This window comes from Cetorhinus maximus, chromosome 15 (assembly GCF_964194155.1).
Source record: "Cetorhinus maximus chromosome 15, sCetMax3.hap1.1, whole genome shotgun sequence".
Taxonomy (NCBI): domain Eukaryota; kingdom Metazoa; phylum Chordata; class Chondrichthyes; order Lamniformes; family Cetorhinidae; genus Cetorhinus; species Cetorhinus maximus.
In genome coordinates this window covers 64,793,572-64,814,193 of record NC_135893.1, presented here as the reverse complement: position 1 = coordinate 64,814,193, position 20,622 = coordinate 64,793,572, and the positions used below count along the sequence as shown (strand labels likewise).

The following is a 20,622-nucleotide window of genomic DNA, read 5'->3' as shown; positions in this document are numbered from 1 at the left end:
CCAGCTGGAGGTTCCCCTCCAGTCTACCCAATAACCTGACTTGGAAATATATCGCTGTTTCTTCACTGTCACTGGATCAAAGTCCTGGAACCCCCTCCCTAACAGCACTGTGGGTGTACTTACACCACATGCACTGCTGCGGTTCAAGGAGCCAGTTCACCACCACCTTCTCAAGGGCAACTCGGGATGAGAAATAAACGCTGGCCTAGCCTGTGACACCCACATCCCATGAATGAATAAAAAAAATATTAAAATCTATTGTGAGATGCAAAAACACACAAATTATCTGGTTCCTAGAGTCCAATTATCAGTGGGGCTTCTCTAACCTTTGTCTATTTAATTCAATTCTCTCTCTCCCTCTCTCTCTCTCTCTCTGTGAACCTTTCCTTGCTGGTCTTACTGTTTGCTTTCTTTTTCTGCTATAACTCTGTCCTAGATATCTGTCTCCTCTTCCTGTTCTCTCAAATTCTTTCCCTTGAGTGTACAGTTATCTCTTGCTATCCTCCCTGCCTCCACTGTTATGGCATCTGTTTCTAACCCTTTCCCTCTATTCACCTGCATGTCTTTTTACTGGACTGTGTCCATCTGTCTCTTCCTCTCCTGTCCCTGCTGTTCCCATCTATTTCAATGTCTGTCTTCCTCTCTCCATTTCTCACTGCTCTCATCTAAATGTCTGTCTCTTTCTCTCCCAGGGCAGTTATCCCCGGTGTTCTCACCAACATATTTATCCTCAATCGACATTACAAAAATCAGGTTATCTGGTCATTGTCACATTGCTGTTTGTAGGAGCTTGCTGTGTGCAAATTTAGGTGTCCAGTGGTCGTGAAAACTGAATAATACGTGTCTTTCTTTTTTCCCTTTTCCCTGTTTCTCACTTCTGGTTTGTCTGGAAAGTATCCAAATCTAGTAATTATAATTTGATTCGAAGCGCTTAAATCTAATGTCTACACACAGTATATAAGATCTCTAAAGACGTTAACATTTGAATTCCTATTTGATGTGTCAGCTATTCAGATGAAAGCTGTGATTCAGTGGGTAGCTCTCTTGCTTCTGAGTCATAAGGTTTAGGATTCAAGTCTCACTCCAGGGACTTAAACTTAAAAGATAGGCTATCACACCAGTACGGTGCTGAGGGAGTGTCCGAGGTACTATTATTTGGAAGAGACGTTTAGCAAAATCCTCATTGGGAAATGCTATTCATAGAAAAACAGGTAAGTTCTTCCAGGCCAATATTTACCCCTCGAAACTGCATTGCAAAAAATACCCAGATTATTTGTCATTCTCTCATTGCTGCTTGTGGGAGTTTGTAATGAGCAAAATTGGCTGTCATGTTCCCTAAATTGCAACAGCGACAACACTTCAGGGGTGCTTCATTGGATGTAAAGTGCTTTGGGACATCCTGACATTGTAAAAGATGTCAAATAAATGCAAGTCTTTCCTTCTTTTAATTTAATAGTGCGACAGGTTCAAGAGGTTGAATGGCCTACTCTTGATACTATATTCCTACATAAGCACAGTCAAGGGAGGGCTGGTTCTTAGTTTCATATTGACACTGATATATCAAATTGGAATTTTGTGGTCACAATGAATCCAGAGTTCAACCATATCCAATCATTACCATCTTCGCTTTATTGTTTTACTCCCATGCATCTCTGATTCCCATCCATTTCACTCACCCCATTCTATACACTTGCAAGAAAGGAGTTTCACTGTTTAATACTTTAAGGGCTATCAAGATTTGCCTCAAACACAAGATATAGTTGAGATGAACAACACAGATGCAATTAAGGAAGTCTACATAACCACGTGCAGGATAAAAGAATAGTGGTGCTTGTTGATTCGGGGAGATGAAGAAGTATGGGTGGAGGGTTGTGCAGCATAAACATTGACATGGGCTAGTTGGGTTAAACAGCCTGCAGCTGTGCTGTAGATTCAATGTCATTCTAATAGCAATTCAGATCACACAACCAGGTTCAAGTTTTGGCAGAAAATACAAAGATCTGGGTGGCCTACCAAATGCAGGCAGTACAGGCTCAAGGGCTGAATGGCTTACCCTTGTTCCCATAACATGTTTACCTTCATGGTGAAAGTTGACATGCTAAGTTAGTAAATCGAGGGGCAAAATTGGTCAGAATATTATCCTGTCAGAACAGGGATCCATTATGGGACACTTTAACATCTGCAGAATCATTGCACCTCACAGTCAGAGTTGTAACATGTTTGACCAAGGTTGAAAGGTGCTCACCAAAAGAGGGCACTTGTCTTTTTTGTTACTGCATGGGGTTTAATCGATGGTTCTAGGTTCCAGGAGGATCTTTCTGATATGGCTCCTTTACCTTTGGATGCTAGGACAGACCCTTTTGAGGTGATGGTGGCCCCAGCACCCTTGTCATCTAGTGACCCTGAAAGATACAAAAGGGTGTTGCTTAGTATTCTTACCACTATCGTTAGGGACAAGGTAAATAAAAAAAATAAGAGAGGGGAAGAGCATTGATGTAATTATGAAGAATTTCATTATCCCACACACCACTCCGCAAACCTTCCAGCTGGATATTCTTGGGCTTGGATGCTGTGAGTTGCTACGCAGAGTCGAGGTCTTACCACTTACATTCTATGTACAGTGTAGCATTTTTCCATTTTTCCATTTTGCCCTGATATTGGCTTTGCAATGTGCTAGACCAGCAATAATTTACCAATGGTGATGCTCAGCCGTTGACCAACATAAACCAAATGAGAGAAATTGACTGCACAGAGAAAGGCAATAGGTGCTACTTATGAAAGAGTAGGCTGAGCATTACTGTTGAAATCAGATGTCAACTACATCTCAGTGGGCAGTATGGTCACCAGTGGGATGGAAGGTTGAATTCCCACTTCAGAGGCTTGAGAAGAAAAATCTAGGCTCATGCTCCAGTGTAGTACTGAGAGTTTGCTGCACTATCACAGATGCCATCTTTCAGGTGAGATGTTAAACCAAGGCCCTGTCTGTCTGCCCTTTTAGGTAGATGTAAAAGATCCCACAGTATTTTTAAAAAAAGAATGGTGGAGGTGGGTGGGGTGGGGGGGGGGGGGGGGGGTGGTTTATCCCTCAGCCAATGTCACTTAAACAGGTTATCTGGCCATTATCACGTTGGCGTCAACAAACTGGTTGCCATCAGGACCAGGAAGATAAATCACGGGCCCTGGTGCTTCTCCTGTTTCTGGGCCCTTTATCCCTCCCCCTTAACCCTCAGGCTTCCGTTGAGTGCGTTCGTGGTATGATTTGGGTCCTATAGAATGAAATAGTGAAGCACTGAAGGAGAACATTCAGCTTATTGAGTCTGCGCCAGGCCTTTCGAAGAGAAATCCAGTCAGTCCTACCACAACCCCCAACTCGCTCTGTCCCTATCATTTTTTCTCAAGCTTTTATCCAATTTCCTTTTGAACACTATTTTGAAATTGTATCCACCGCAATGCCAGGGAGGGAGTGCATTCCAAATCCTAACCACTCTTCAAGTAAAAGATTTTCCTCATGTCACCTCTGGTTTTTTTGCCAATTAACATAAATAAGGTTAAATCGAGGTCATTTCATTATCGGTCCTTCAGACATTGGAAGCAGTTTCTATTTACTCTATTTAAACCCTTCATAATTTTATATGCCCCCATCAAATCGCCTCAGGCTTCTTGGCTCTAAGGAGAACCACCTCAGCTTCTCTGTAATCTCTCATCCCTGGGGCCATTTGAGTAAATCTCTCCTAAACCTTCTAAAAAGCCTTTCCATCTGTCTGATGCCCAGAATTGGGAACCATAGTCACAGTGGGGTTGAACTGCTTTATATAGGCTCAGCAAAATTTCTTGGCTTTTGCACTCTATACCTCTATTTACAAAGCCCATCGAATGTGAGGGGTTCAGTATGATATGCTTAACAACCACGGCTTTGTCAGACAATTACACACAACTTGGTCATTCATATTACGCAACTAGCTCCACTTTTTTGACCTGACACTATGCAATATCTGGATGCAACGTCCAAAAGACTTGAACCTCACAAGCACAGCAAACAACAATCCCATGTACAAATGAGAATATCTTGAACTAACAGTGACATATCCGACAGGTGCGTGACTCCTGGTTTCACTTCCAAGTTTAAAAATGGCAAAACCTTTGAGTAAATCAGCACCAACCAATTCACCTGTAATAAGGTGCTACTTCTATCCAAACAAATGGGCTTTATTAACAGAAAATGACATTCTGCATCGAGCAATGAATATTTTTTCATTTTAAATTGAAACTAACCAAATTTACAAATGCCCAGCATAGACCATATAATGGGACAACAAAGTACTGCAGATGCTGAAAATCTAAAACATAAATGGAAAATGCTGGAAATACTCAGCAGGCCAGGCAGCATCTGCAGAGTGAAAAACAGAATCAATGCTTCAGGTCCACGATCTGCACTGCTTCCGAATTTCAAAAAAAGAGTTGAAGTATGAAGGAAACATAAACAAGCTGCTGAGCAAAAAAAAATGTAAAAACAATAAATTGATAATTATAAAAATAAGCAATTAATAAAAATGACCACTAAAAATTGCCAAGCAGCAGAGCTAATGAATAAAACCTTTCTTGCCTTTTTGCTTAAGAAGCAGAGCTAGAGAGAGAGAGAGATTATAGGCCCCAAGTCCTGGTCACCAGGGTAGGAGGAGGGGATTGTGGCCAAGCTAAGGAGTTGAGTTTAACTAACGCTGACCTTGCTTTCACCTCTGGTGATGCACACTCCACGGCCACCATCAACTTGAGGGAGGAGGCCAGGAAGCCAGGGATGGGGCCACATCATCAAGGGATGAGGGATTGGGAGGGGCCAGGGCCACACCATCAACTCAAGGGAGGAAGGTTCGGGAAGGGCAAGGGCTACACCATTGACTTAAGAGAGGAGGCGTTAGGTCGAGTCAAGAAGGGCCAGGGCCACACCGTCAAAGAAGAATTTTGGGAAGGGCCTTATGTGGATAAACTAAACATAGAGGTGAGGCATTGGGTGCTTTATCTTACCTTGCACTCCAGCCAGGTCTGAAGTGAAGAGTGAAGAAAGCACCTGACAATGCCCAACAGAAACAGAACAGTCCACCAGGTAAGCAAGAAAGGAGGGACTGGGGAATCCGGCGGGTCTTACACAGCTAATGATTGTTCAGAACAACAGCAATCATTGGCCATGTAGCATGTCAATCGGAATGATCCATATGCCAGATTGGCTGCTTTGGGCACTGCCAGGACAATTTGTTCTGTCTAAAGCAGCCAATCTGGCACCATCTCAATTGACAGGCTACTCAGCTAATGAGGCTGGGCCCTCAGAGCACGGGCCCCAATGTTTTGCATCTTGTGCACTCCCCTCTCCTGGCTGTCATGCTTCCTATATAATAACAGTGCCACTCTTCAGAAGTACTTCGTTACTTGTACAGTATTTTGGAAAGTCCCGAGGTTGTGAAAGGCATTATATAAATGCAATTTTTTTTTGTTATGTTTTTCAACGGAGTGAGTCTTCATGAAATTAAAGAAATGCTGCTGTTTCAGCTAAAATAAGGACAAGATGGAAAAAGATTCTGCTGTTTCAGTGAATACTTACTATCTTCTGCTGTGCAGTCACTCTCTCCAAGGCTGGCTACCGTTCAGAATTGTTCCAGGGCATTCCCACAACCTTGACTGAGGAAAGCTGAGGTGAGACCTTCCGATTGGGTTATTCAAACATCTGACTGAAGGCTTTGGGTTCAACCACCTCTGACACAGCTTGTAATGTATTTGAAATTGAGCCAGTGCTTCGTAAGCCATGATATCTGTTGCAGCTGACATTTCTAGGTTGCCTCCTCCCCAATCCCTTGCCCCAATGGATTTGCTGCACAGTTTTCTGAAAGATTTCCTTCATCTTCCCAATCATTATAAAGCTAACAGAAAATAGATTTCACATTACAGTACAGCCCAAAACCGATTCATAGCTACCTCTTCACAAAACAAAAAGGCAAAATCAGGGGCCACAAAATAATCAACTGACAACAATAACAATAAATTGGATTTATATAACACCTTTAATGTAACAGCACAACCCAGGAGACTTCACGGGAGTGTTACCAAACAGGAATTTGACACCATGACACATAAGGAGACACCAGGAAAAGTCAAATGGGTGGGCTTTAAGGACTGGAGAGGTTTAGGAAGGAAATTCCAGAGCTTCAGCCCGACGCAGCTGAAGGTCTGGCTGCCAAAAAAGGAAATTCGGAAGAGGCCAGAATTGGAGGAGTGCACAAATCTCCAAGGTTTGTATGGTTGGAGGAGGTTCAGAGATAGGGAGGAGTGAGATAATGGAAGGATTTGACAACAAAGATGAGAATTCTTAAATTAAGGCATTGCTGGACTGAGAGCCAATCTAGGCCAGCACACGTGGGATGGGAGAATGGCACTTGCTGAATGAGTTAAGATGAGGGCAGCAAAGTATCGGATGAGCTCAAGTTTTTGGGGTGTGTAAGGTTGGACACTGACCAGTAGAGGTAAAAGAATGGCAAATGTCAGAGCTGCAAACTACAAACATCAGGAAGTGATGGTAATACACAGCAGGCCAATCAGCACCCGAAGGAGAAAACTGGTTGTGACAAAGGATCGCTATTGAAACATTAACCTGTCATTATTCTTTTAGGTGCTGGTGGACCTACTGTGTAGTTCCAGAATTTCTGATATCTTGTCTTTTTTCTTCTAACTCATCACTGAAACAACAGATTGGAGAAGCAAGTCCCAAATTTGAATGACACTACCAGGTGCCAGTAACGTTAAACTGAGTATTTATTCACATTGACAGTCTACAGTTACTTAAGGGCTATAGCGCTGAATTTATATCAACACTATCAACTTTGTCACAAGCAGTGCATTGCTTATTTGGTCCAACTCACTGAATTAAAAATCAATTCCATGATATCACATTGTAATGCCTGTGCTTTTACATGTTTTTTTAAATTTTGCTAACTTATTGGAGATCTATTTGCACTAAGGCGATGTTGGCATCAAGCATGCACATGTTGAGCACAATTTGTGCCAGAGGCAGAGTAAATTTCCTCTAACATGCCCAAGGAAGATACATTAACGACCAATCTTAAAGGAGCACTTCCTGCAAAAACAGAAGATAGGTTACAAATGAAGATGGGCTTCTGTCCTATTTTCTGTCATCATTCCAGAATACAAAATCTATGGTCTTCCCATGACAGCACACCGCTATGTCTCTCATGGCTTAGTGCTCTGGCCTCAATCACCCTTCCTGCCAATCTCTTCCATCTGTTGATCATTTAGTGTGTAAAGAAATACTTCCTGGCGTCTGTCACTGAGTTGTCCTTCATAACCCTGAACCTGTGTCCCCTTGTTCTGCTGTTTTGGTGCATCCGAAAATGTTGTTCCGGGCTTGCTTTTTCTAGCCAACATGCTGGTGTGGAATTTCTATTTCCAACATCAGCTCTCCTTGCCATCTCTCTGAATTAAGTTGTATGCTACCACAAATCATGTATGGTTTTCCAGTGTCTAATTTCACCCACTAGAGCTAAGACTGGAGTTGTACATTTTTCGTTCACACGAGACTTTGGCCAGGATTTTCCAGCCCCATCGTGGCGGGACTTGCCGTGGGAGATTCGGCAGCCCAGCCAAAAGCTCATTGACTTTTGGTGGGACAGGACAATCCCAGCGGAGGGTGGGGCCAGAAAAATCCGCCCTTTGTCAAATATATTCTCCCAGAGACGTTAATGTGAGTGCAAATAATGATGTGGCTGTAAAACTGGTTTCGTCATTTTGTACCCAGGCAAAAATATACCCTAATATCTTATCGTGCTTGGACTTAAATCTTCCTGCTCAATTAGGATGGCAGAAGAATCCTTAGCTATTAGTAAGATTTTCTGTTGAGTTGCTCACTGGGTCAAAGATTAAGCTGTTGCAAGTAATCTGGTGTGCTTTGGAAGGATTTGGAAACAGGTTTCTAAGAGATTTTCCAGAGAGAGTAAAGCTTCCTGTAAAATAAATAGCCTGTTCCTTAACAATTATAAAGGAATACCGCACATGCATAAATAAATAAACACATTTAAGCACCTAATCTAGGGTTTGCACCCTAAAATATTAACTCTGTTTTTCTCCCCACAGAGGCTGTTTGACCAGAGTATTTCCAGCATTTTTTGCTTTTACTTCAGATTTCCAACATCCAGAGTATTTTGTTTTTGGGTTTGGCTTTTGATAGTATAGTCTAAAAAATATCTCACTTTGTTTCTCATTCAGATCTTTATTTCTTTACCAATTATCTTTGGAACAATACTTATTTTATCTAAGCAGCGTCTATGTTAAAACATTTAAATTCAGGACGTTTGCTCTGAGCGTCCCCTCCAAAATGAATGTTAGTACAGATCTTCCAACGCCCGCCACCTGTCTATATGAACCAAATACAACTTGTTGTTACTATGAGGTGCTACTTAAATTAGCATGCTTAAAGCAGGACTTTTATTGCTCCAAACTTGAATAATGGTGCAATCCCTTGTGATGAAATCCACAGTTTGCAAACTGTTGACTGCACTGATCAGGATTTCAAAGCCTGTATTTTTTGAGACAGTCTCTAACTGAAAAGGAAACTCCAGGTTTCTGGGAAGTAGAAAGTTGTAAAATTGAGTTTCCTGGCTGTGACATCAGACTTCTGAGAGATCAGCCCGTGGGCTTTAGTTGCTAGAGAAATGGAAGCTGACTGGGGGAAAAACACACAGAACTGAGAGGTGAAATTTTAGCCAGTAGTCAAAATAGTTCCGTGGTTGTGGAGAAACTAAGGAAGGAAATAGTGACATAACTAGAAAAGGTCAAAGAGGCTGGTTCCATGAGCAGACCGGTGAGGGATCCAGAAAGGTATGCCTCTTGATAAACATTGTGCCCATGGCACTTGGCTGGAGTAAAGTTGGGTGGGACTCTTTGCCTAACTCCTGTGTGAATAAAGGAACTGAAATTCTACCTGGGGAAGACTAAATTTTGAGGGGCTCTGTGGCTGAGATTAATGTCATATGTGCTGAAGGGACTACCAGTGAATCTGTGCAATCTATCTTTAGCTACTTAAAGTGTAATCCATAGGGAAAAATTTTGCCCCCGTCGGAGGGGAAGTGCAGGAGTGGGCGCAAGCAGGCGTGCCTCCTATTGGCGCCCCCAATCGGGGGCCCGCCGTTATTTTACGTGGGCTGGCCAATTAAGGTCCTCCCAGCGTGACATCCGCCAGGAAGTGCTTTCTGCTCCCTGTGCAGGCAGGGGGGATTCCCTCAGCCGGGAGTGCGCTCTTACGCGTATGCGCGCGAAAGCGCACAGATCTCCCTGAGGCTAAGCGCTGCCTCAGGGTGATCGGCTCTGATGTAAAACTTTCAAGACAAATCTGTTAAAAATTTCCCTGACATGTCCCCTCCTGTGACACTGTCACATGAGTTGGGACATGTCCATCACTTTAACTCAAACCTTTATTAAATATTTTAAAACCCTCATGAAACCTCATCCCGCCCGTGGATGAAGTTTCTTCTTAAGCCCGCCAAGGCTCCCGGCCTGCCCGCCAACCCTAAGATTGGACGGGCAGGTCCCTTAATTATGTTAATGACTTTTTAAATGGCCTCAGTTGGCCGTTGACAGGTCGGTGAGCGCACAGCTGATTCGGCTGCGCCCCCGCCAACCTGAAAATGGAAATGATGTGGGGTGACGTTGGTCATCCCGCGTCATTTTACGTGTCGGTAAGCGGGCCCTGCCCCAGCTTTCTGACCTAAAGATCCTGCCCATAGTCTCTACTGAATACAATTTTCCTGTTAATTCATGTTTAATTTGTGTTGATTTTTGTTTGATAGTTACAATAAAAGTTTTAAAAAGTAAAATCTTGTCCATCGGTTTCTTCTGTTGGGGTCATTAGGGAACTTCAGTTCTTTTATGTTACTAGTTTCCTTGGGGATTGTAATGCCCACCACGATTATTAATGTTTATATAAATAATTATTATTTTGGGTTCTCAGTTAAGAATATAAATAAGGGCAACTGTTGTAACTTTTTGGAACACCTTGAATAGATCAGGGCCAGCGGCTCACTCACTGGTTTCCTCCTCAGATGTACCTGTCTTCAGTTGTATCATTGAGCTTAATTTGAGGGCTTTGGATATAACATGTTTGCTTTCAAAGTTTCCAATATTGGCTTCCCTTCAGACTTTTGTCCATTGGAAAATTTCCATCAATACAAAAGATTGGGGAGTGGCTTCCAAACAGAAACACATAACACATCCTGTGAATGGACAGTGTTCCTTCTTAGTCACAAAAAAACCTCATAAAATTATACAAAGTAAGAAGCAATTCAGCCCATTGTGTCTGTACTAGCTCTTTGAAAGAGCTATCAAATTAATCCCATTCCGCCTCTTTTATCTCCATTGCCTGCCAAACCTTTCCTTTTTCAATCCCTTTTGAAAGTTACAATTGTGGCTACTTCAGGTCATGCATTCCACGTTATAATATCTGGAAAGCATAGGCATAGATGCAGGGTGGAACTTGTAGGCAGTTATCCTGTTTCATTTCCTTAACTGGTAGTGACAAGTCTGGGAACCCAAATGGACTCATAACTTTGGTTTCTTGCACAGGCCTCCAACAAAAAATATTGTCAGAGGCTAGTGTAGTAAATGTCACTGGGGAGGTATGCTTAAATCATCTTTTTGCAATTTGTAAAGTCTTTAATGTTTCTTTCATTATGACAGTGTCTGCACTTCAGAAATAATCAATTGGTTGTAAAACACTTTGGGACATCTTGAGGTGGTGAAATGTGCTGTATAGATGCATGTTCATTCCTGTAATGTTACAAAGCCTACTTCCAGTACAGACCCCAAGATCATGGGTTTTTCCGGTTATATTTCGTGGATTTAATGGTTTGCCTTGAATTGGAAGCCATTGCTGACAGCCCGGTTTTGATTGCCAAATGCTTTGAACTTCACAGCCAGTAGTTCTAATCCCTGCCTGCTGCTTGCTGATTGGTACATTCCATTGGGCTTTGATGTCTCCTGAATGTGAAATTTGTGCCAGTCAGGTGCATAAGCAACACAGGAATCTGCATAAGTGAGAGACAGACAAATTCTGCACCAGGCACATCATTTTATACCTAGAACCATGTACTTTGACTTTTGGTGTTGGTGCAAAATAGCTGATATTAGAAAGGTTGCCTGTAATACCTGATTGAGGTATATGATAGCTGAACTGAATCATCATCCCTTTTACATTAGCAACTAAAGTTAAATTGCTCCCAATGAGTGAGAAGATGTATTTTTCATAAAGACCATGCTAAATTATGTAATATTGAATGTATTGTTGCTGATAATTACATGGAAACTGCAACGTGGAAAGAGGCAATTGTGTCTGTGCTTATCCTCCACAAAAGCAGTAGTCCTAATCTCATACAACTGCCCAGTTCCTATAACCATTTAATCCCCTTTCCTTCAACCACTGATTTAGCCTTTCTGAAATGTTGATATGGGACAAGATTTTGCGTTTTGGATCAGAATCCCAAACTGGGGTCAAATGCAGGTCTCGAACCGCATTGTTGTCAGGAGCAGCAATCCAATATCAATTTTGCCTGGATTGGCCAACTAGTAGCCAGAGGCTGGGCTTGACATCCAATTAAGGTTGGTGGGCTCTTGAAGGTAGAGGGCCATGAAGAGACTGTGCAGTATGGAAGGAGCTACAGCCTGCCATTGCAGGCAAGGGAGAGGCACCATCTCAGCACTCCAAAACTTTTGGAAAAAAATTGTCACAGTTGCCAGGCAATAATCGTGGAGGGGAATCCCCTCCTTAGGGCAGCCTGCAACTGCAGTTGTGAACAGATAGGGGATGGGTTGGCGGCCTCAAAATCAGCCCGGAGCGCTGGGCCCCACCGGGTCTGCCACCGGAAGGCCACCTCCAGGCAGGTGCCGTGCTCCTGACACTACAGTGGGTCTGCAGGCTGACTGGAAAATTCCAGTCGGACTCTGGCCATTGGCCTTAATTGGCATCTCATCAGCTGCGGGCAGGTGGGTAGCTGTTCCGTGGGGGTGGGACGGTGCTGGCAAACTACACGCTGGCCAGCAGCATGAAGTAATGAGCCTGTCTCTCTTTGTCTTGACCCATAGTGGGGTGAAAATCTTGCCTATAGTCTCTGTTTCAGTCCCCAACTGTGTAAACCAATTTTACACAGGCAGAGGTTTTATTTCTGCAACAGTACTAACTCCCACACCATTCTCCATCGCCACTCCTGTTCTCACTCATCCTCCCTACCCCCGCCCCACTCGCTATCCCCACTCCCACCTCACTCATCCTCCCCACTCCTGCCATACTCACCCTCCCTACCCCCGCCCCACTCGCCATCCCCACTTCCACCTCACTCTTCCTCCCCACTCCTGCCATACTCACCCTCTCTACCCCCGCCCCACTCGCCATCCCCACTCCCACCTCACTCATCCTCCCCACTCCTGCCATACTCACCCTCCCTACCCTCGCCCCACTCGCCATCCCCACTCCCACCTCATTTATCCTCCCTACTCCCGCCTCACTCTCCATCCCCACTCCCGTCCTACTCTCCGTCCCCACTCTTCATCCTCACTCTCCACATCCTCCCCAGTCTTCCTTCACCCTCTGACCTCATTCTTTCTCAACACTCTTCTTCCCTTTTCCTATTCCACTGCTCCTCCTCACCCCCACTCCACTCCTTATCCCAACTCCCACACTGCTCCTCATCCCAGCATTCATTCCATAGTTACTGTGATTGTTTACTTCAGAATTTGTGAAGGAATTTTATATGAATGCTAACGTATGAGGACTGTAGGACTCAGTAACCTATGTATATAAAGCATGGGCACCCTTTTATAACATTTGGCTCATTAGGCATTGACCTTTTAGATTCTTGACTGTCTTCAATCAGAGAAGCTATTATAATGACATTTGTTACAAAGGCTAGATATCTAACTCTGATCAACTGAGTCAGTGTTCCATGTGTGAAATGACAGATCACTAAAGGGCACCATCCTGATGACTAAGTACCTGAGACAGGTTGCTTAGTTTCTACATGATGACACAATTCAGAGAATTTAATGTTTTTTACACAAAATATGGAACTGTTTTGTTCAGTTAAATGCCTATCATGATTCCTCTACATACAGTGCAAAATTATTTTTCTTCTGTGCATTACCATAGGTTGAAATGGGGATAAAATTTGCATTGGATAATAATTTGGGGCTTAGGGTCACATTAGGTCATAGCTGAGACTCAGTAGCTAGCACTCTCTCACCTCTAAGTCAGAAAGTTGTGGGCTCAAGTCCTATACTAGATACTTGAGCATAAAATATAGGCCGACACTCAAGTGCAGTACTGAGGTGCCGTCTTTCAGATGAGATGTTTGACCTACCCTTTTGGGTGAATGTACCCTCGGCACCCTGCAGCCCCTGTAGCCGCCTCTGAACTTTCTCCTGGGCTGGCTGGCCCAACTGCAACCTGCACCCACTGCTGAGGAATGAAAATCCCAACTTTCCTGGCGCTTTCTCCCAAGGAAGGCAGGCCGAACGGGAATTTTCCTGACTCCCGCTACCTGCCTCAAGCATGAAAATACAACCCAGTGTTTCCCACCATCTGATGGATGTAAGGATCCAGCCTCAAGTCAATTCCTAGCTGAATTCAAATCTGCAGCATATTGCTGCCCATAGCTCAGCCAGTGAGTGGCAAAGACACTCAGAAAGACTGAAAGATAACAAATGTGTGAAATAGGGTTAATGTTCTGAGCTCGCATTACCAGTGGAGAGTCTAGCCTTTTGGTTGGCCATGCTAATCAAGTAATGGTGGGTGTGCCGCCTACAGTTTCACATTGGTTAGTATAACAGATGAAACTTGTGGCAGTGTGCCTGTGGTTTCCTGACATTCTCAGACAGCAAAACCAAGATGGAAAATAAAATTAGCCCTTAAAAGTGAAATGCAACAATTAACAAGGATCAAGAATGTCATAATGTTTGATTTAAATGCCTCATTTATAAAAACAGTAGGGTGTGATGTATACGTAAGCTCCATGGGTGGTGTGAGAGGAAGGGGGAATTCAATAACATGTCTTGAGCAGTTTAAAAAGTCAACCTGTGCCTGAACCTGAAATGGTGCAGTTGGCTTTTATATAATTACAACTTTCTTAATTAAACTTTTTTTTTCAATTCTCAATCCTGTTTTCTTCCTTCCTGAAGGTACTAGCTGTGTTAAGGTAATGATTCCACATGCATTAGGCTCTTCATCCAGCTCGCCCATTCCTTGAGCATAAGCCTGGATGGTATCAACAGGCTAGTTGATTGTGAGGGGATTCATGGCTGAGCCCAAACCCATTGTCACCCAGCTGTCATAATAATGAATTGGCCAGCAGTTGTCGTTGGAAAATATCCAGATGTGGGGAACATATTCTCCTATGCTGCAGCCAGGCTGTGCTCAACTGATGACTCAGCACAGAGCAGGAGCTATCTGCTCCTCAGCTGTACTTTTTTTTGGAGCAAAAGGGATTGATGGGAGATCTGATGGAGGTGTGCAAGATTGTGACATGTTTAGATAAGGAAAATTGTTCCTGTTAACTGATGGTACAGGAACTTGAGGACACAGTTTTACAGTTCTGGGCAAGTGATGCAGGGCGGGGTTTGAGCAAGAATCTTTTTACTCAGTGAGTGGCAATGACCTGGAACTCGCTGCCTTGGAGAATGGGGGAAGTGGACATGATTAATGATTTCAAAAGGAAACCGGATGGGGACCTAAGGGCTATGGGGATAAAGCAGGGGAATGAGATCTGCTGAATTGCTTTACAGAGAGTTGGCATCGATGGGCCCTGATGACTCTATGACTATGACCTAAACAATGGCATGGCACCATTTTGAAGAAGGGCACAGGAATTCTCCCTGGTGTCCTGACCAATACTTATCTTTCAACCAACATCACAAGATAAAATGGTAATCTGGTCATTTTCACATTGCTGTTTGTGGGAGCTTGCTGTGCACAAATTGGCTGCCACATTTCCTACATTTCAATTGTGACAATACTTCAAAAAGTACTTCATTGGCTGTAAAGCACTTTGGGATGCCCTGAGGTTGTGAAGGTGCTATATAAATGCAAGACATTCATTCTTTTTACTTGGAAATCTATTACAAATGACTTAATTCCATATTGAGCAACGCGTTTACTAATTGAGTATTTTTTTTTTAGCTACAGACCTCGTCTCAGTCATCCCAGACTTTGCACACTAACAAGCTTTGACAAATTCATTATGAACCATATCAACCTAAAAGCAGATTGGTTTCAGAGTGCAAACTACAAGTCAATTATGATTTTGCAACATCTGGGTGGGAAACAGGAGTTGGTTAAAGATTAGCTAGTTGTTGTAATAGTGGCAGTTGGGTTGTTTAGGTGGAGACAATGAGACAATCAGCCTTCACCATCATAACCCATTTTGTGTGGTCAGGAGGTTTTTGTGCTTAAGAAAATGGGAGAGGATGCAATAATTGGTGAACTAGAAGTTCTAAAAAGTTGATATTTGATAAGAGGATCCTGTGGCCTAGTCACACAATCCTGTGTGATATGAAGGATTAAAATCTGCACTCTTTCTGGAGTCTCTCAGTTACCTTTCATTAATCTGCATAGAGTTAAAAAGTACTGTCCAGAGATGTGGTCTGAAGCCAAATGTTTTGTTTACAACTGGTTCCGATGTCACTGAAGTTCTGATTTGAAGTTGTTATGAATGGGCAAATCCAACCACAGCTCATTGTGCCCATTGGAATAGAGTATCCTGATGGTTGGATTATGGACATTTCCCCACAAAATATCTAAACATGTTTCATTGAGGTTCAATGCATCATTAGCCAATGGGGCCACTGAGCCACAGAGGCTCTTCACCTTTGGGCACTGGATTACAAAGGGAGGGGAGGAAGTGATGCTGTAGCTGTATCGTGCCTTGGTCAGACCCCATCCAGAGCACTGCGTTCAGTTTTTGGCATGGCACCTCAGGAAGAATATATTGGCCTTACAGGGAGTGCAGTTCAGGTTTACCAGGGCTAAGAGGGTTAAGTTATGAGGAAAAGTTATATAAACTTGGCCATTATTCCCTTGAGTGTGGAAGTGATCTGATTGAGGTGTATAAAATGTTAAATGGATTCAGTACAGTAAGGAGAAACTCCACTGATGTGGAATCTTAAAATTAGATATAGGCCATTTAGGAGAGAAATCAGGGAATACTTTTTAACATAAATGGTAGCAGAAATCAGGAACCCTCTCTCCCAAAAAGGTTGTGAAAGGGGGTCAGTTGAAATTTAATGACGGAGATTGGTAGATTTTTGTCGGGTAAGAGTACTACTAAGGGATATGGAACTAAGGTGGGTAAATAAAGTTGAAGTACCATGATCTAAGTGGGTAGGCTTAAGAGGCTGAATGGCCTCCTCCTGTCCTTATGAGAGCAGGAAGGTTGCCGATTTGATTCTCCACTATTCACTGAATTCGTTGACCTCTGTCAAGCAAGCAACTGGGATGCCTGTGGGTCAAATGCCCTTGAGCTGGAGAAGGGGTAAAGACTCCATCATTTTTCCACCTCAATCAGTATTCAGTGCACACTTGATGGAAAGTATGCACGTGATGATGTTGATAGGAACATAATTCGTCAATTGAAATATTCCCCGATTGAATTACATCCCACTGCACCTTGAGTTTTATTATTATGAGGTGTCAGCTGTGGCTCAGTTCATAGCACCCTCACCTTTGAATCAGAGGGTTGTGGGTTCATGTCCCACTCCCGGAAACCAAGAACTGTGATTGTACTCGAAAGAGTTGCAATCTGTGACTGTTGATAACTCGAAAGAGTTGAGTTTTATTATCGAAGAAGAGGAAAAGTGGAAGTATTCATTAATGCCAGCAAGCGAATGGATCACTCTCTTCATAACATTTACGATTATGTGACAATTCTGCATCATACGCTCTTCCTCTTTCAGAAGTGAGTGCCTATATATAGTCTTAATAAAATGAAGTCAGCACTGATAACAGTTATAAGTTCTGGTGAAATGGCATTGAATAAAGATGCAAAGAAGCACAGTTCAGAAAGATATTGGGCTGAATTTTGCCGTCGGTGAGCAGGGGGCGGGGCCCGCTCGCTGACGCATAAAATGACGCAGGATGATGTCGGGCGGAACCCCCAACATAATCCCGCCCCATTTAAGTTTTCAGGAAGGCGGGGGCACAGCCAAATCAGCTGTGCGTCCGCCGACCTGTCAATGGACAATTGAGGCCATTGACAGGATCATTTAAACAATTAAACGACATGTCTGTCCAACCCTAAGGTTGGTGGACAGGCCAGGAGCCCCGGCGGGCAAATAGAGAAAACATGAAACCTCATCCACTGGCGGGATTAGGTTTCATGTAGGGTTTAAAAAAGTGTAATCAAGTTTTTGTGAAATTTATTAACATGTCCCATCTCATGTGACATTGTCACATGAGGGGGACATGTTAAGGATTTTTTTTTCTCTATTTTTAATGTTTGTACAACTTTCAGCGATCTCCCTGAGGGAGCACTTAGCCTCAGGGAGATGTGCGCTCTTTCGTGTGCATGTGCGAAAGAGCGTACTCTTGCTTTTGGGGATTCCCCCCCCGCCCGCACAGGAAACACATAGCGCTTCCCACCGGGCGTCACGCTGGACGGGCCTTAATTAGCCCGCCTACTTAAAATGGCGGCGGGGCCTGCTTCTCCGGCGGGGATCGTCTCCCCGCCCGCCAGAGATTGGGTCAGGCCCGCCCACCCGACAGGCAGAAAATTCTGCCCATTGTTACATATTACACAGGAAGGCATCACACTTAAAATGGGCTTCTGGGAGAGATTCTAAGGCACTGAAATAACTTAGGGGTTCAAGAAGCATGAATAAAGAGAGGCCAAAACCCAAGAATCATTCCTTGTATCTGTCAATTTAAGAATCTTCAAAAACAATTTAATATACTGTTGGGGTGGGGCAACTTTAGCCCATTTAAAAAAACTCATTTTTGTTGGCACTGAGCATTAGTAATGGAAAGTCAGTGGCTAGATCAATCCATAGAATTTATGCATGATGGCTGAACAATTCTGTGAGTTAATCACTGCACTTAACTGTGATCATTATTACATTGTGTTACTGGAATTCTATCTATCAGAATATTGGTAAATTATGAGAGGTTTTCACAGAGTGGATGAGGAGAAACTGTTTACACTGGCAGGAGGATTGGTAATCAAAGGATGCAGATTTAAAGAAATTGGCAAAAGAGCCAGAGGGAAGATGGGGAGAAATATTTTTATGCAACAAATAGTTATAATCTGGAATGCACGGCCTGAAAAAGCAGTGGAAACAGGTTCAATAATAATTTTCAAAAAGAGAATGGGAATATATTTGAAAAGGAAAAATTTGCAGGGCTATAAAGGAAATGTAAGGCAGTGGGAGAGTAGAATTAATTGGATATATCTTTCAGAGACTCAGCAGAGAAATCCACATGGTCTTCTGTGCTCTATATTCTACTTTACAGGAATTGTAAGTTTCAAAACAGAATTACATGGGCAGTGTCTACATAACAAAATGTTTGGCAAACCTTTCTCTTGTGCTTTCATAAGCATGTAACTCGGTAACATAAATTACCTGAAAATAATCCATGGGATCTTTGTAACAAATGACCCTTCAGGTCTTTCCCCAATCTAAAACCTTTGCCAAAGATTTTCAGGCATCCTTTATAGATACTGTCCCTTTAAGAGTCCAGCAGGTGATCAACGTTGAAGCTCATGGAATTGAAGGCAAATTATTGACCTCAGGAAATTGCCTGAGTGGCAGAGAGTAGGGATTGGGCAGATACTTGAATTGGCAGAATACGACTATTGGTGCCTGCATGGACGGGTCACCAAGGGTTAAATTACAAGTGGAGATTACACAAATGAGGGCTGTATCCCCTGGAATTTAGAAGATTGAGAGGCAATGTGATCCAAGCTTTGAAGAAATTAAGGGAAACTGATAGGGCAGAGAGAAAGAAATTATTTCCACCGTTTGGGGAGCGTCGGACTAGAGGGCATCGTTTAAAATTTGAGCCAGGCCTTCCAAGAGTCAAGTCAGGAAACATTAGTTTGAAACTCTGCTCCACAAATAGCAACTGATGCTGGATCACTTGTTAATTTTAAATCTGAGGTTGATAAACTTATGTTAACTGAAGGTATTAAGGGTTATGCGATACAAGACAGGAATATGGAATTAGGTCACAGATCAGCGATGGTCTCATTGAAAACAGAACAGGTTCAAAAAGCAAAATGACCTACTCCTGTTCCTACGTTCCCAGTTTCTCTCTCATGTTTTTATTTCCATTTCTCCACGGAAATGTGACTATCATGTTTTTTTGAAACCAGAATATTTCCCTCAAAAATATGCATTCCTCCCCAACCTCTGCTGACTGAACTTTGTCAGTCATCTTTTGGCTTCTGTGAGTGGTTTCTGATATCACCAAATTCTTTTCCCATCTCAAATGCCTACAGATCCCCACCGTTCTACCCATCACCAATCTATTTACATACAGCCTCCACAATGCTGTCTCATGGTGCCTCAGTCACTGCTGAAACCCTCATTTATGATTCTGTTAACTCTAGACTCAATTTCTTTAATGTTCTCCTTATCATCCTCCCATCCTCCACAAACTTCAACTTGTCTAAAACTCAGTTATTTATATCCTGTCCCATTTGCACGTTACTCCCTCTCCTTGATGACTGTTAATTGTATGTTAAGTGAGTCTTTAATTATATTCAGGTGGTAGGCATTAACTGGGGATTTGCTTGCACTCCTATATATATATATTGAAATTATGGCTGTTGGGTTTGGAAGTGAATGATTGTAATGTGTATCTTTCAAAATAAAAGCTTATAGAGTATGTAAAGATTAGGCTCCAATCTTATCCTTCACTGCCTGGCTTTCTGGAACAAAACATGACCTACATTATCTGTCTGCTTGTCCTCATCTTCAGTTCCTTCCATGACCTCATTCCACTGTATCTCTGCAGCTTCCTCCAACCTTGTATCACTTCCCTCACCATCTGGTCTCCTAATTCTTGTCATTTGGGCACTCGCCCCTCCCACCTCCCCAACTCCTACCCCCTCACCTCACCCCACCCCACCCCACCCCTATGTTCCACAGTTGTTGACACAGCCTTTAGCCTCTGCAGCTCTGAAGTCTGCAGTTAGGTGTTAGATATGGCCCAGTGGGTAGCACTCCCGTCTCCGACTTAGAAGGTTAAGGGCTTGAGACCCACTCCAGAGACTTGAGTGCAATAATCTAGGCTGGCACTCCCATTGCAGTCCTGAGTGAATGGTACACTATCAGAGATGCAGTCTTTGAGATGAGATGTTAAACCAAGGCCACACCTGCTCTCTCATGTTGCTAGCACTTTGGAGAAGAGCTAGAGAGTTCTCAATGTCTTTCCAAATATGTATCCCTTAACCAACATTGCTAAAAACAGATGAGCTCGTAGTTTATTTATATTTTTGGGACCTTGCTGTGTACAAATTGGCTGCTGTGTTTATACATTACAGCAATGACTACACTTCACTGGTTGGTAAGACCTTTGGGGCGTCCTGG

At 43.1% G+C, this 20,622-nt stretch overlaps 1 long non-coding RNA gene across 2 annotated transcripts in view; it reads right to left on the bottom strand.

Annotated features, from left to right (window-relative positions):
• The window catches only part of LOC144691222 (uncharacterized), a 67,191-nt gene that overhangs the window by 33,112 nt on the left and 13,457 nt on the right, over positions 1-20,622 (bottom strand). For both annotated transcript variants that reach the window (XR_013579063.1, XR_013579064.1), the window contains one exon: positions 2,246-2,402. This is a non-coding gene — a long non-coding RNA (uncharacterized LOC144691222). The remainder of the gene's footprint in view (positions 1-2,245; positions 2,403-20,622) is intronic.